Source organism: Glycine soja, chromosome 9, assembly GCF_004193775.1.
Source record: "Glycine soja cultivar W05 chromosome 9, ASM419377v2, whole genome shotgun sequence".
NCBI classification, from domain to species: Eukaryota; Viridiplantae; Streptophyta; class Magnoliopsida; order Fabales; family Fabaceae; genus Glycine; species Glycine soja.
This window is the reverse complement of record NC_041010.1, coordinates 13,785,763-13,800,017: the sequence shown is the minus strand read 5'-3', so window position 1 is coordinate 13,800,017 and position 14,255 is coordinate 13,785,763.

Sequence of the window (14,255 nt, the reverse complement as noted above, 5' to 3'; positions counted from 1 at the left end):
TGCCATATGCATTTCTTCATGCATTCATTTTTCTTTACGTACTCCTCACGTTTGGTTTTTTAGGAAAAACGCCATAACTAAACGTGCCCCAAGGCATCCCTATCGCTCCAGATCCAAATCTAGGACGATGGGTGACCAAGAGGAGATACAGGAACAGATGAAAGCCGACATGTCGGCTTTGAAATAACAAATGGCTTCCATGATGGATGCCATGCTAGGAATGAGGCAACTTATGGAGAATAACGTGGTCACCGCTGCCGCTGTTAGTTCGGCTGCCGAAGCAGACCCAACTCTCCCAGCTACCGTGCACCATCCTCTCCCAAACGTGGTAGGACGAGAAAGAAGCACACTGGGGCACCTCAGCAACCCCCATCTGGGATACAACCGAGTGGCTTACCCTTATGGATTACCACCTAATTACACGCCACCAGTCATGCGTGATGACGCGGATCATGTCTCTTCCCCCATCCTTGAAGGGGAGCCTCCTCGACAGTCTGACGAGGTTCACGAGGATCGTAGAGAGTATGCCCAAGGAGACATCGATTTCTACCCCCCAGTCCCCGTCGAGGGGCCGGCGCCCAACACGCTACCTCAGCCCAACCTCACGAGAGAACCTCAAAGCCTCCCATCGAAGAGAGATTGAGAGTCGTTGAAGGCTTTGGCGACTATCCGTTCGCAGACATGGCAGATCTTTGCTAAGAACCATCTCAAGATGTATTGTCGCAAGATGGGAGCACATTCTAGGGATGAAAAGTTGTTGATGCACTTTTTCCAAGATAGCTTGGCTGGAGCTGCGATCGTCTGGTACACTAATCTGGAAGCTTCCTGCATCCGCACTTGGAAGGATTTGATTACTGCCTTCCTTAGGCAATATCAGTACAATTCCGATATGGCTCCCGACCGGACTCAGCTACAGAACATGGTTAAAAAGGAAAATGAGTTCTTTAAGGAGTACGCTCAGTGTTGGAGAGACCTCGCAGCCCAAGTGGCCCCTCCCATGGTCGAAAGGGAAATGATTACCATGATGGTAGACACCTTGCCGGTGTTTTACTACGAGAAATTAGTGGGCTACTTGCCCTCCAGCTTCGCAGACTTGGTATTCATCGGGGAAAGAATCAAAGTGGGTTTGAAGAGAGGGGAGTTCGATTACGTCTCCTCCACAAATACCAACGCTAGGAGGATCAGAGCAACTGGGGCAAAAAGGATGGAAGGAGATACCCATGCCATCACTTCAGCCCCCGCATGGATCAAACCACCACAGACCTCTCATGGTACCCATCAGTACGCACAACATCACCCAAGCTTCTCAGCTCACGCCGGGGACCCGTCCAACTCGGCACCCATACAAGCTAGGGCGCCTGCGCCCATACAGAGGGAGACCCCCCAAGCTGCAGCTCTAACCCTGACTCGCCCAGCTGGCAACGACCACTTTGGCGCCGGTTCCAACGTGATAAGGAACTTTCCTCCAAGGCCAATCCAAGACTTCACCCCGATCCCCATGACGTATGAAGAACTCTTACCATCCCTCGTCGCCAACCAGATGGTTGTGATATCTCCCGAAAAGATTTACCAGCCTCCTTTCCCAAAGTGGTATAACCCTGACGCAACCTGCGCATACCATGGGAAAACCCCGGACCACTCAACTGAACAGTGCTTGGCATTCAAACGCAAGGTCCAAAGTTTGATAGAAGCGGTTAATGCCATCGAGTCGGATAAGCTGCGCAGTTTCAAGCCTTTGAGAGACGTGATGACTCCCAGAAGGTTTATCTACGAGGCCCTACAAAAGGGGGGCATAATTCCCCCCGATGGGCACGAGGAAGATTCCTGTTTGATGCATCCCGGCGCGCAACATAACATGGAAGCATGTTTAGCAGTAGAAGACCTGTTGCAACAGGTAATAGACCAAGGCCGTTTGGAAATCGACAATAAGGGGGTGAAGAGCCGCACATATGCATGCAGTCCACAGATGAGGAGGGTCTTAGAAAGCCTAAACCTTGGTGATATATTTCACCAGAGACACAGCTCCCCAAACGCCCCAGTACCCCTCAGTAGTTAGACCTGTTCCATTCCCCTACAAAAATAGCCACGCAGTTCTGTGGAGGTATGCGCCTCCAAGCGAAAGGGAGGAAGAAGCCACCGACATCAGCTCGTTGTCGGCCAAGGTAACCAATATCACAGGATCGAGCGGCGTAACCCACAGTGGTCGCGTGTTCGCACCCCCCGATCTTCTAGCACCACCCACAAGCGTTAAAGGGAAGGCGAAGGTAGCGGAAGAACAAAGTGACAAAGTGATCCCCGCTTCGGGCGAGGATATTCCAGTAAAAAGTCTTTCGGGGAAAAAGGATGGTTGTGGCAAGAAAGAAGTATCGCTAGAGGAGGCAAACGAATTCCTCCGCATTATTCAGCAAAGCGAGTTCAAGGTCATTGAGCAGCTCAACAAAACCCCGGCCAGAATCTCTCTCTTGGAACTGCTCATGAGCTCTGAGCCTTATTGGGCTTTGCTAGTGAAGGTTTTGAACGAAGCTCATGTAGCCCAAGACATCTCCGTAGAAGGCTTTGGAGGACTCGTCAATAACATCACCGCCAACAACTATCTCGCCTTCGCTGAAGAAGAAATCCCCACCGAGGGGAGAGGACATAATAGGGCTTTGCATGTGTCAGTCAAATGCATGGACCACATTGTGGCCAAGGTACTCATCGATGACGGTTCCAGTTTAAAGGTAATACCCAAAAGCACATTGGAGAAATTGTCGTTTAACGCTTCCCATCTAAGGCCAAGTTCCATGGTGGTTCGTGCCTTCAACGGCAGGCGCCGAGAGGTGAGGGGAGAAATCAACCTCCCTGTGCAGATAGGCCCCCATACCTATCAGGTTACGTTCCAAGTAATGGATATTAACCCGGCTTACAGCTGTCTTTTGGGACGCCCGTGGATCCACTCGGTGGAAGTCGTTCGCTCTACACTCCACCAAAAACTGAAGTTCGTAGTAGAGGGGCATTTGGTCATTGTATCGGGGGAGGAGGACATCTTCGTAAGTTGCCTGTCCTCTATGCCATATGTGGAAGCCGCGGAGGAGTCATTGGAAACGGCCTTCCAATCCTTTGAGATAGTAAGAATTGCCTCCGTAGATTCCCTCTCTGGGCATCCTTGCCTGTCCGATACAACAATGATGGTGGCCCGGGTAATGTTGGGGTATGGCTATGAGCCCGAAATGGGTTTAGGCAAGAACAACGGCGGCAGAACCAGCCTGGTAAGCACCAGAGGAAACCGCGGGAAGTTTGGATTAGGCTATAAACCCATGCAAGCGGACATAAGGAAAAGTGTCGCGAAAAGGAAGAGCAGAGGCCAAAGTTCGCAGTTGGGTCAACAAGTCGAAGGGGTCCTGCCCTGCTACATCAGTAGGAGCTTTATAGGTGCGGGTCTAGGACACGAAGGCCAAGTCATCGCGATATGCGAGGATGACTCTCCGAGTAGGTCGGATTTGGTACTATCATGCCCTCCTGGTTTCCGACTAGGAAATTGGCGAGTGGAGGAGCGCCCGGGCATTTATGCGACAAGCATAATGTAACCCTTTGTGGCTTTTAAACTCTATGGTTGGGCCTAGGCTTTAGAGTTTCCTTTTGTTAAGGCATTATGTCTTTTGTTCTTGAATTCATAAATATAAAGATCTTTCTTCATCTGTTCCTGCGCCTCTACCCATTCTCATTCATTTGCATGTTTATTTGTTTACGCTTAAAACACCAGATCCGACGACGAGTCCCTCGAAGGTACTAATACCTGGGACCCGACCACCGATTTCAAGCAAGAAGCCGGTCAGATGGAGAGTGAAGAGGACGAGGATGTGGGACTTCCCCTGGAGTTGGAGAAGATAGTCGCTCAAGAGGACTGAGAGATGGGGCCTCACCAAGAAGAGACAAAACTAGTAGACTTAGGAACCGGCAGTGGAAAAAAGGAAGTAAAGATAGGCACGGGTATGACTGCACCCATCCGTGAAGAATTGATGGCCCTGCTAAAGAACTACCAAGACATCTTTGCCTGGTCATACCAAGATATGCCCAGTTTGAGTTCTGACATCGTACAATACAGATTATCTCTAAATCCTGAGTGTTCCCCGGTAAAACAAAAACTGAGGAGGATGAAGCCCGAGACATCCTTGAAAATAAAAGAAGAGGTAAAGAAACAATTTGATGCGGGTTTTTTGGTTGTTGCTCGGTACCCATAATGGGTTGCCAGCATTGTACCAATCCCTAAGAAGGATGGGAAGGTGCGAATGTGCGTAGATTATCGGGACCTAAATCGAGCCAGCCCCAAGGACAATTTTCCTCTGCCGCACATCGATATCCTCGTGGATAATATGACCAATTTCGCTTTGTTTTCCTTCATGGATGGGTTCTCCGGTTACAATCAGATAAAAATGGCGCCAGAGGATATGGAAAAGACTACCTTCGTCGCCCTGTGGGGGACATTCTGTTATAAGGTGATGTCCTTTGGACTCAAGAACGTTAGGGCAACTTATCAACGGGCTATGGTGGCTTTGTTCCACGATATGATGCACCGAGAAATCGAGGTCTATGTAGACGACATGATTGCCAAGTCTAAAACCGAGGAGGAACACCTTGCCAAGTCTAGAAGTCGCGCCATATGCTAGCGTTACTAGGAGTGTGGTGGTCAGGTTCATTAAGAGGGAAATCATCTGCCGATATGGTTTGCCGAGGAAGATTATCACGGACAATGGCACCAACTTGAATAACAAGATGATGGGGGAGATGTGCGAGGAGTTTAAGATCCAACATCACAATTCCATGCCCTATCGACCGAAGATGAACGAAGCCATGGAGGCAGCCAATAAGAATATCAAGAAGATTATCCAGAAGATGACCGTGTCATACAAAGATTGGCATAAAATGCTCCCATTTGCGTTACACGGTTACCGAACCTCAGTGCACACGTTAATCGGGGCAACGCCATTCTCATTGGTATATGGAATGGAAGCTGTGCTACCATTTAAGGTGGAAGTCCCGTCATTAAGAATCTTGGCGGAATCCGGATTAAAGGAATCGGAATGGGCCCAAGCACATTTTGTTCAGCTTAATCTCATAGAAGGCAAGCGTTTGGCCGCCATGAGTCATGGGCGTTTATATCAGAAACGAGTGAAGAACGCTTTTGACAAGAAGGTACGCACGCGCCAGTTTAGCGAAGGGGACTTGGTGCTAAAGAAAGTCTCCCAAGCTCTGAAAGACCACAGAGGGAAGTGGGCCCCGAACTACGAAGGGCCTTTCGTTGTAAAAAGGGCTTTCTCCGAAGGGGCCCTGGTGCTCACCAATATGGATGGCGAGGAGCTACCTTCACCCGTGAACTCCGATGTTGTCAAGCGATACAATGCTTAAGGACCTGGGGCATTTGAGGAAGTCGCTGCATGTTCTTTATTTTTGTGTGTTCTTCTTGGTTTCCCCCAGGGATTCCTGTCATCTATAAATTTTCTCATCGCAGTCTTCTAAAAGAAAAGAACGTGGGATTGAGGTTTTGGTCCTCACTTTGTGCGTTAAAATATGTACCGTATTTGATAACCTGAGCCTTTTCGCTCAGTCCATGGGATGCCCTAAGCGCTTAACTGAAACTGAACCCGACCAGCTTTCACTAAAAGATTATTGCATTTTGAAAATGCTCATGCATCCGCATACACATGCATATTTGTTATCTTATGACAGGAGCAGAATCGTCTTAGACGATGGTCAAATACCAGGCCAAATCCAAAGACAGAGACAGGTCGAGGTAAACAGTAACGTGGCCACAGTTTGCTGCGCAATGTCATTTCCTGCTTTCAGGTACTTAGGGACGGACGTGAGTAGAGGCTAGGCCCATGATCGATGGATCGTCGTCCCATGCCCAGCTCCAGACAAGCGGGAGGCGCAGCTGGGAAGCAACCTAGTATCCTTTAAATTCCCAGTTATTATTACTGTTTTGTCTTTAAGGTAATGGTCGGATGCCTAATCTACCCTAAGGGAGTTCGAGTAAGCGAACGCCGACCCATAGAGAGCGCATACCTGTGTCTTAAAAAAAATAATACAGGGTTAGCTCGCCTGGGCGAGCTGAGCTTGCCTGGGCGAGCACCCCTGCACCTGGAAACATAAAAATGAGGGGAGGGGGAGTTTCTCTCCACCCAAAACTCCCCTCCCTCATTCAAAAAACACAGCACCCACGGGTTTTACAGATTTTCTCCCCTAGGCCACCATTTTTGCACTTTTGCTTCCATTTTTAGTGTCTTTGGTCACTCCATACAAGTAAGTGCACTACCCTTTGCTTTCTAGCTTTCCATTGATGCCTTTTATACTTTGAATGGTACATAATTTGACCAATTCCGTGAGACAATTTGGGGAAAGTTTATGCTTTGTTTTTTTGAATTGAGGGGTTGTAGGGGATGGCCTTAGGCCTAGGTTGTATTCTGAAATGATGGGGCAAGCCACATTGCCCCCATTCCCTTGTTGTTGGTACCCAAAAGTGCGCCCACGAAGTGCTCGGTGAAATGCCTCAATGGTATTTTTGCCTAAGTTTGTAGATATGGCCTTTAGATTGGATTTGTGTATGTATGATTACCATTTTTGGATGCGGACAGCTTGCAAAAATTAGGATAAAAGCCAAAACATGACATAGGCCTAGGGGGCCCAAGCCTTTGATTTTTGAAATGCAAGAAGGTATGAAAGTGAGAGTATGTTGGTGAGGTGTCCCCTTAAGGCCAACACTTGGTTTGGGTTGCACCATGATTTCTTTGTATCTAGATGGTGTGAAAATGTTGTTCACCATGTACATGTGTATGTTGAATAGGTAGCTAAATGTTTTGCAAATGTGCACATATGTTGAAAATGGAACGAAAATGCTTCTCAAAATGGGAACATATGACATGAAATTGCCTTTCAAGAATGTGAACGAGTAGTACAAAAATTGCTTTTCCAATGAAGATGCAACATGAAATTGTTTTCAAATGAATGTAAATATGTGCGAATATATATGTAACATGAAGTTGCCTCTCAAATGTATGAACATGTATGTAAATAAAATGTGAACATATAACAAAAAAATGAAGTAGGTAGGTAGCAAAATGCCTTGGAAAATATGTATGGATAGTTTGACCCATGGCGTAAGGAATTTATTTGCCAAAAAAAGTAGGTGCATCTTGTAGAGTGTCGTTCATCGAGAGAAAAATAGGTATAAGTGTATGAATGTCCTAGGAGAACCCGCACATTAGCATGTAAGCATTCCTTTCGAAATTCATATGGATGTTCATGCTTCGTTGGAAAAAGGGTACGCTGTTTGGCTTGATCTCGCTTTCATTTTGACTAAGTTTTTTTTTCTTGAACTAACTTTCTAAACGTTTTTGCAGGAAATGGCTCCGAAGAAGCTCTCCATGAAGAGGTCTAGAAGAGATGTTGCAGCAGAAGGGCCCAGTGCCACCCCCGAGTTTGATAGTCATCGTTTCCGGAGCGCCGAGCACCACCAGCGCTTCGAGGCCATCAAAGGATGGTCGTTCCACAGAGAGAGGCATGTCCAGCTCAGGGAGGATGAGTATACAGACTTTCACGAGGAGATAGCTCGCAGAAGATGGATGTCGCTGGTGACTCCCATGGCTAAGTTTCACCCTGAGATAGTCCTAGAGTTCTATGCTAGTGCTTGGCCCACAGAGGAAGGAGTGCGAGACATGCGTTCGTGGGTGAGGGGTCAGTGGATTCCCTTTGACGCAGATGCCTTCAGCCAGTTCCTGGGAGACCCGCTAGTTTTGGAGGAAGGTCAGCAGTGTGAGTTCAGCCAGAGGAGGAACAGAGCCGATGGGTTCGATGAGGAGGCCATTGCCCAGCTATTGTGCACACTAGGGCAGGATTTCGCCCGGACCGCCGCAGGGAGGCGGCTGCGGATCATCCGCACCAACATGACCACTTTGACCCAGACATGAATGGCACTGCTGCTCAACAATGTCTTACCTAGCGATCACAACTCCGATCTCCCTCTACCTAAGTGCCAGTTGGTGTATGCCATCCTGACACGGATGAGCGTCCACTTGGCCCAGGTGATTGCTGACGCCATTTATTTGTTTGCAGGTATGGCGCCTACCAGGCACCCTCTAGACCCAGATAAGTCCAACAAGGCCCTGGGGTTTCCAATGCTGATCACGGGCCTCTGCCAGTCATTCGAAGTTCCCGTCACCCCCAGTAAAGTAATCCGACCGCCGATCACCCGGGCCTTCATCGAGAAGTACTGCACACCTAGGAAGGCGCAGGGTGATGCCCTACTCCGAAGCAGTTTGGGGTTGAGGTCGCATGGCCCGGAGACTAGCCCGAGGCCCAAGCAGGGGAGGAGCCTGCAAGATCCACCGGTGAGGCAGATGAATCCGATATGGATGAAGAGATGACTGACCTGCTCGGTTTCTTGGGTGGGAGTGGAGCCACGTGACCAAGGTCACCGTACTTTTGTTACTGACATTACTATTTTCTGTTATTGTCTATATTGTTACTAACATTACTGTTTTCAGTTACTGTTTTTGTTTTTGCTAAAATTTTGCGTTATGGCTCTCAGTTATTTTGCCACCATTTTTTGCGACTAAACATTTCGTGCGTTTTTCATTTACCTTGTGGTTAGACGTAAGTAGGTAGTGCACGCCCTCGTCCGCACGGCCTTTTCAGAAAGAAAAAAGGGGGGAGAGAGAGAAAGGAAAAAAAGAAGAAAATAATAATAATAATAATAAATTGTCTAGCTAAAAAAACCAACATGCTTTTGAAAAGAGATAACTTCCAGCTTTTCTTTGAAAAATTCAATGATCATAACCAGTTTTTGAAAAGAAAAAAATGTGTATACACCTGAAGGGTGAATGCTGAGAAATTTTCCCGAACGCCTAAAATAGACTCAGATGAATGCATGAATTGATAAAAGAACATATTTTGGAAACACTGGGTTGACTTAAATAGAGAAAATGAATCTTGAGCCCTAACATCACATGACCGTAAAAACTCGATGCTTGAGTGTCCACATAGGTGCATGCATGACCAGTTTTGCATAAAATCTCCTAATCATCATTGTTGCATGTGTACCATGGAAATAATGTGGGACATCCCCTTTACCCCCAAACTGCTGGCCAAAAACCTGACATATATCATGTCCAGCCTTTCCACAAGCCTTGAGCCAAAATCCCAACTTGTCATAAATCTTGACCCAGGTTGAGAATGTCAATCCTTGCAAAAGAAGAAAATTCCCAATCAAAGAGTGGGAAAAAGCAAAAACAAGGAAATTCCCAATCAAAGAGTGGGAGAAAGCAAAAAAGAAAGAAAATTCCCGATCAAACATCGAAAGAAAACAAGAGAAATACGAAGAAAGGTCTTTGGGCCAAACAATATCTGAACAATACTGAATTGTCACCTAGTAAACAAGAAAAGAAAGGAAACCACGACCTAAAGTGGTCCTCTCCCTTTGATTGCCAACCAAAATCTCGTGCGTCGGTGACTTGTTTGCCTCACACTAAAAAAAAAAACAGAAAAGGAAAAGGCCAAGAACACTCAAAGCCAAAATTCCCACAAAGAAAAAAATCCCAAGAAAAAGTCCTATTGATCCATGATCACGTATGTAATCTTTGATTTGATAGGAAATGATTTGCAAAATCAAGTCATGACATGTCTATGGTTTGGAATTAGGATGAAACACTTACCCGTGTGAGGTTGATACACTTTGAGTGATTTTCTTCTATTTTTTGGTTGGACCCAGCGTTTCCTCTAAATGCTTGTTTGGAAACGAAATGCTGACATCCAAAATCTTGTTTATGGTTATGAGAATATTTCATCAGCATACTCTTCTTCCCCAATAGACAAATTGTTTTTCATCCAAAAAAATGTATATATGTTGCGCTGATCAGTTGGAAGCTTTGTTTCTTTACTAAAGCATGCTCGCATTTTAGTGAAAAACACTGAGACCTTTTAGTCTCACAGTTATCAAGAGCTACGTAGGTCTGACTTCCTCATCACAAATCGAGGATACGTAGGAGCAAGAGCCTCACTCTTGTCGGCCGCCCCACAATTTCTGTCACACTGACCTTGAAGTCAGGTGATGTGCGGAGATACACAAGTAATTTCTCCGCACAGTCAATTTCTGTCACACTGACCCTGAAGTTAGGTGACGTGCGGAGATACACAAGTAATTTCTCCGCACAGTCAATTTCTGTCACACTAACCCTGAAGTCAGGTGACGTGTAGAGATACACAAGTAATTTCTCCGCACAACCAATTTCTGCTACACTGACCCTGAAGTCAGGTGACGTGCGGAGATACACAAGTAATTTCTCTGCACAGTTAATTTCTGTCACACTGACCCTGAAGTCAGGTGACATGCGGAGATACACAAGTAATTTCTCCGCATAGTCAATTTCTGTCACACTGACCCTGAAGTCAGGTGACGTGCGGAGATACATAAGTAATTTCTCCGCACAGTCAATTTCTGTCACACTGACCCTGAAGTCAGGTGACGTGCGGAGATACACAAGCAATTTCTCCGCACAGTCAATTTATGTCACACTGACCCTGAAGTCAAGTGATGTGCGGAGATACACAAGTAATTTCTCCGCACAGTCAATGTCTGTCATACTGACCCGTGAAGTCAGGTGACGTGCGAGCATACACAAGTAATTTCTCCGCACAAACATTCTTTTGCTATCTGTAAGACTCAATGCATGATAGCACGAGGACACTAACATCGTCTCCTGCGCCTTTTGTCATTTAGGGACGATCGAGTGCAATGGCGGAGGTTCCGCTGGTAGGGATATTGACCGGCCGAATGACATTCCATTCGAACGAAATTAGTGTCTTACCTTTACTTCGCTTTTATCTCCAATAAAAGATAAGTAAAGAGGGGCAACTGTCATACCCTAATTTCTTCCAGGGACCATTGTTTGATAGCATACGACCTTCGCTTGACCGCTTCGAGGTACTTAACACTCATCGTTAGGCAATTCGTGGAGTTCCACGACATGCTGGAAGTCGAAGGGAAGCATTGTTGCATAATCCGTAAAGTTCTGCAACATTCCAGAAGTCAAAGAAGGGATTTTTGCGTAGTCCGTAAAGTTTCGTAACATTACGGAAAGAAAACAAGTATTGTTACGTAGTTTGCAAAGTTCCGTAACGTTACGGAAAAAGCTTCAACAAAAAAAAGCAAAGGGGGTGTATTTAGTAAACAAGGGTGTGCAAATAGCAATCAGGCCCACTTGGACCTTCCAAGATGTTCCAACAAAAGGCGGTGCCTTCTGGTGAAAGCAACCCAGCTCGCCTGGGCGAGCTGGGCGGCAACCACCTCCCTCTTTTCCCCTATAAATAGGGGAAGGAGGGCAGAACAAATTCGTTCAACCCTCCTGGTATATGAGATTCACTTAAAATTAGTGAGAAAAATTGTTTCCGTGAAGAAAATCTATGTTGAGGCGCTTCCGTAATGCTTCCAAGACGTTTTCGTGAAGATTTTCCACCGTTCTTCATCGTTCTTCGTTCGTTCTTCGTCGTTCTTCGGTCTTCAATCGGTAAGTTCCCGAAATCGAACCTTTCAATTCATTCTATGTGCCCTTAGTGGTCCCCACTTGTTTCGCGTACTTTTATTTTTATTTCATTTACTTTCCGTACCCCCTTTTGACGTGCTTTAATCATTTATTTAAGTCATTTTCTCACCTAATCAAAAATAAAATAAATTCTCACCGATCATTTGAGTTGTAATATCTTTTAATCTCTATTAGAATAAAATCCGATCGATCTTTCATGTCGTAACCACGTTTAAAACCAAAAAGAGGCAAAATAATAATATAATAATAAAAAAATATCTTTAAATAAAATAATCAAAAAAGGTTAATCGAACATTTTCCTTTGGGATTTTCTTTCTTAATCGAATTGACTAATAACCAAAGTGAAACTAAGGCTAAAATCAACTCACAAATCAAGCTTTTTGTCATCACCAAAAAACCATTTTGAGGTCCAACGCCTTGAAATGGTCTTCTTTGCTTTTATCAAATATGGATATAACTTTGTCACCTCTTTCAAAAAACCAAGAGATCATTAAGGGTCCAATGCCCTAATGTTTTCTCTCCTTTCAAAAAGTCAAAGATTGTTTAATGGTCCAACACCTTAAATTGCCCTTTTGTTCAAATCAAAATATATCTTGCAAAAAAGATAAAAACAACTTAACCAACGTTTAGTTCTCGAAGAACTACGTAGGTCTGATTTCCTTACCACAATCGAGGAATACGTAGGAGCAAGGGAAACACCCTTGTCGACCACAAAAATACAAAAAGCATAAAAATACATAAAAAACGTAAAAAAAGGAAAATAAAAATTGAAGTCATATTTACACACTTGATTAAAAGTTGTTGTCCCTTGTGACGGACGCATGGGGTGCTAATACCTTCCCCGTGCGTAAATACAACTCCCGAACCTTTCACACTTAAAGTTCGTAGACCACGTCTTTTCTGATTTTTTCCGACATTTTCCTCGAATAAACGTTGGTGGCGACTCCGCACATTTTCCTTTCTTGGAAGACGCACCCATGAGCCTCGCTTCGCCCTCCCGCCGAAGGGTAGGTTGCGACACCATAGTAAAGATTTGTAGGATAAAAAACTTCCCACAAATTGAAATGGCGAGTATTATGATTTTGTTACTTGGATATCAACTCATGTACAGAACCTAGTTACATACTTTGAGGAATTAAACTTAACCACAAAGTGATCATGAAAATTATCAATTCCATGGGGTTTTAGGGGACAAAACTGAACATTAAAATAGAATGTCTGTCTAGAGAATTAAGGTAATTCTAACATGTAATTATAAGTAATCTTTGTATGCATCATTTGAGCACAAAGTAGGTTACACTTATTTTATTATGAATTGTTTTGGTACATGAATATTTAAGTCAAGGCATATTATAAATCTTAAGGAATAGGATATATCATCTGCCCAAAGAAAACCAACCAACAAAAACGTCTCAGTTGAATTAAATTCCACTACCTAGTTAATCTCTTCTTAAAATAATTAAATAAAAGATATGAAACTAGCTTTAACTTTTGTTTTTGTCTTTGCTTGGCCAAAAAGAACAGTGGTAGTTAGTTTGTGGGAAGCAGCTTTTCCATTTATATGTGATGCATGATTTCTAGATGGAAAAACAGGTCAACCTAGGCCAATGGTGGGATGGTGGGTCAACTGCCCTTTTTTAAAACTTAGTTGAAGGTCAACCCATCAACTTTTTAATAGTGGGTTAGTCTGTGTAGCATGGCTATAATTATTTATTGCTTTAGTGATAGCTTCTTTGTTCATAGTTGAAGGTCAACCCTTTTTTAATTATTTATTGCACCCATTTCTCTATTCATTTTGTTGGTTGTCCAACTTTTGTCCTTTAGTCTGGAGTGATTGAAAGGTAGGAGAGGATAAAATTAGCTATCATCACCATCACTATTGTTGTTGTTGTTACTTTGGTGTGAATCCGAACCAAGTTGAGCGACTAGGAATGCTACATCCTTATTTTCTAGAGCACCAACAGCTACTGCATTAGACAAACACACATAGACAAACACACACACATAGACAAACAGACACACACACACACACACACATAACCACTGGAACCAATTCACAAATACACAGACACACACACATAGAAAAACACACATACACACACACACACATAAAGAGACCCACACACAGAGTCACACACACACATACACACACATACATAAAGAGACACACACAATTTAAAACCATGTTTGCAATCTTATGCTTCCACTCAATTTGCAAATTTATGTCCTCCCCTAAATTGAAATTGCGTAGCTGGGATTAAGATACAATGAAGCAACATGAAGATTGTTATGTAATTGCAAATCCCAGTGAGTATCAATTATCTTCCACACTTTGTTATATCGTGACTGTTGATTCTTCCAATTTGTAGCTATTTCATCTTTACCTCTATACACAGCTTCATAAATATATAGCATTGATGCAATCCTACCCCGCAAGGGCATTGGATAGAAAACTCCAAGTAGATTGGGCCAGAGATGCAAGAGAAGCCCTAGGGTTCTTATGAGCCTTAGGGTAGATTTCGGGCCCATGGGCTAAGTATGAGCCCACTTATCTTTGTAAATATTAGATTAAGGTTTCATTATTTTTGGGCCTTGTATTTAGGGCTCCATAATGTAGGTAGAGTATCCTAGAAATATAGGATTTTTCAGCCCTTGTATTTTAGGGCACCTAGACTAGTTTTT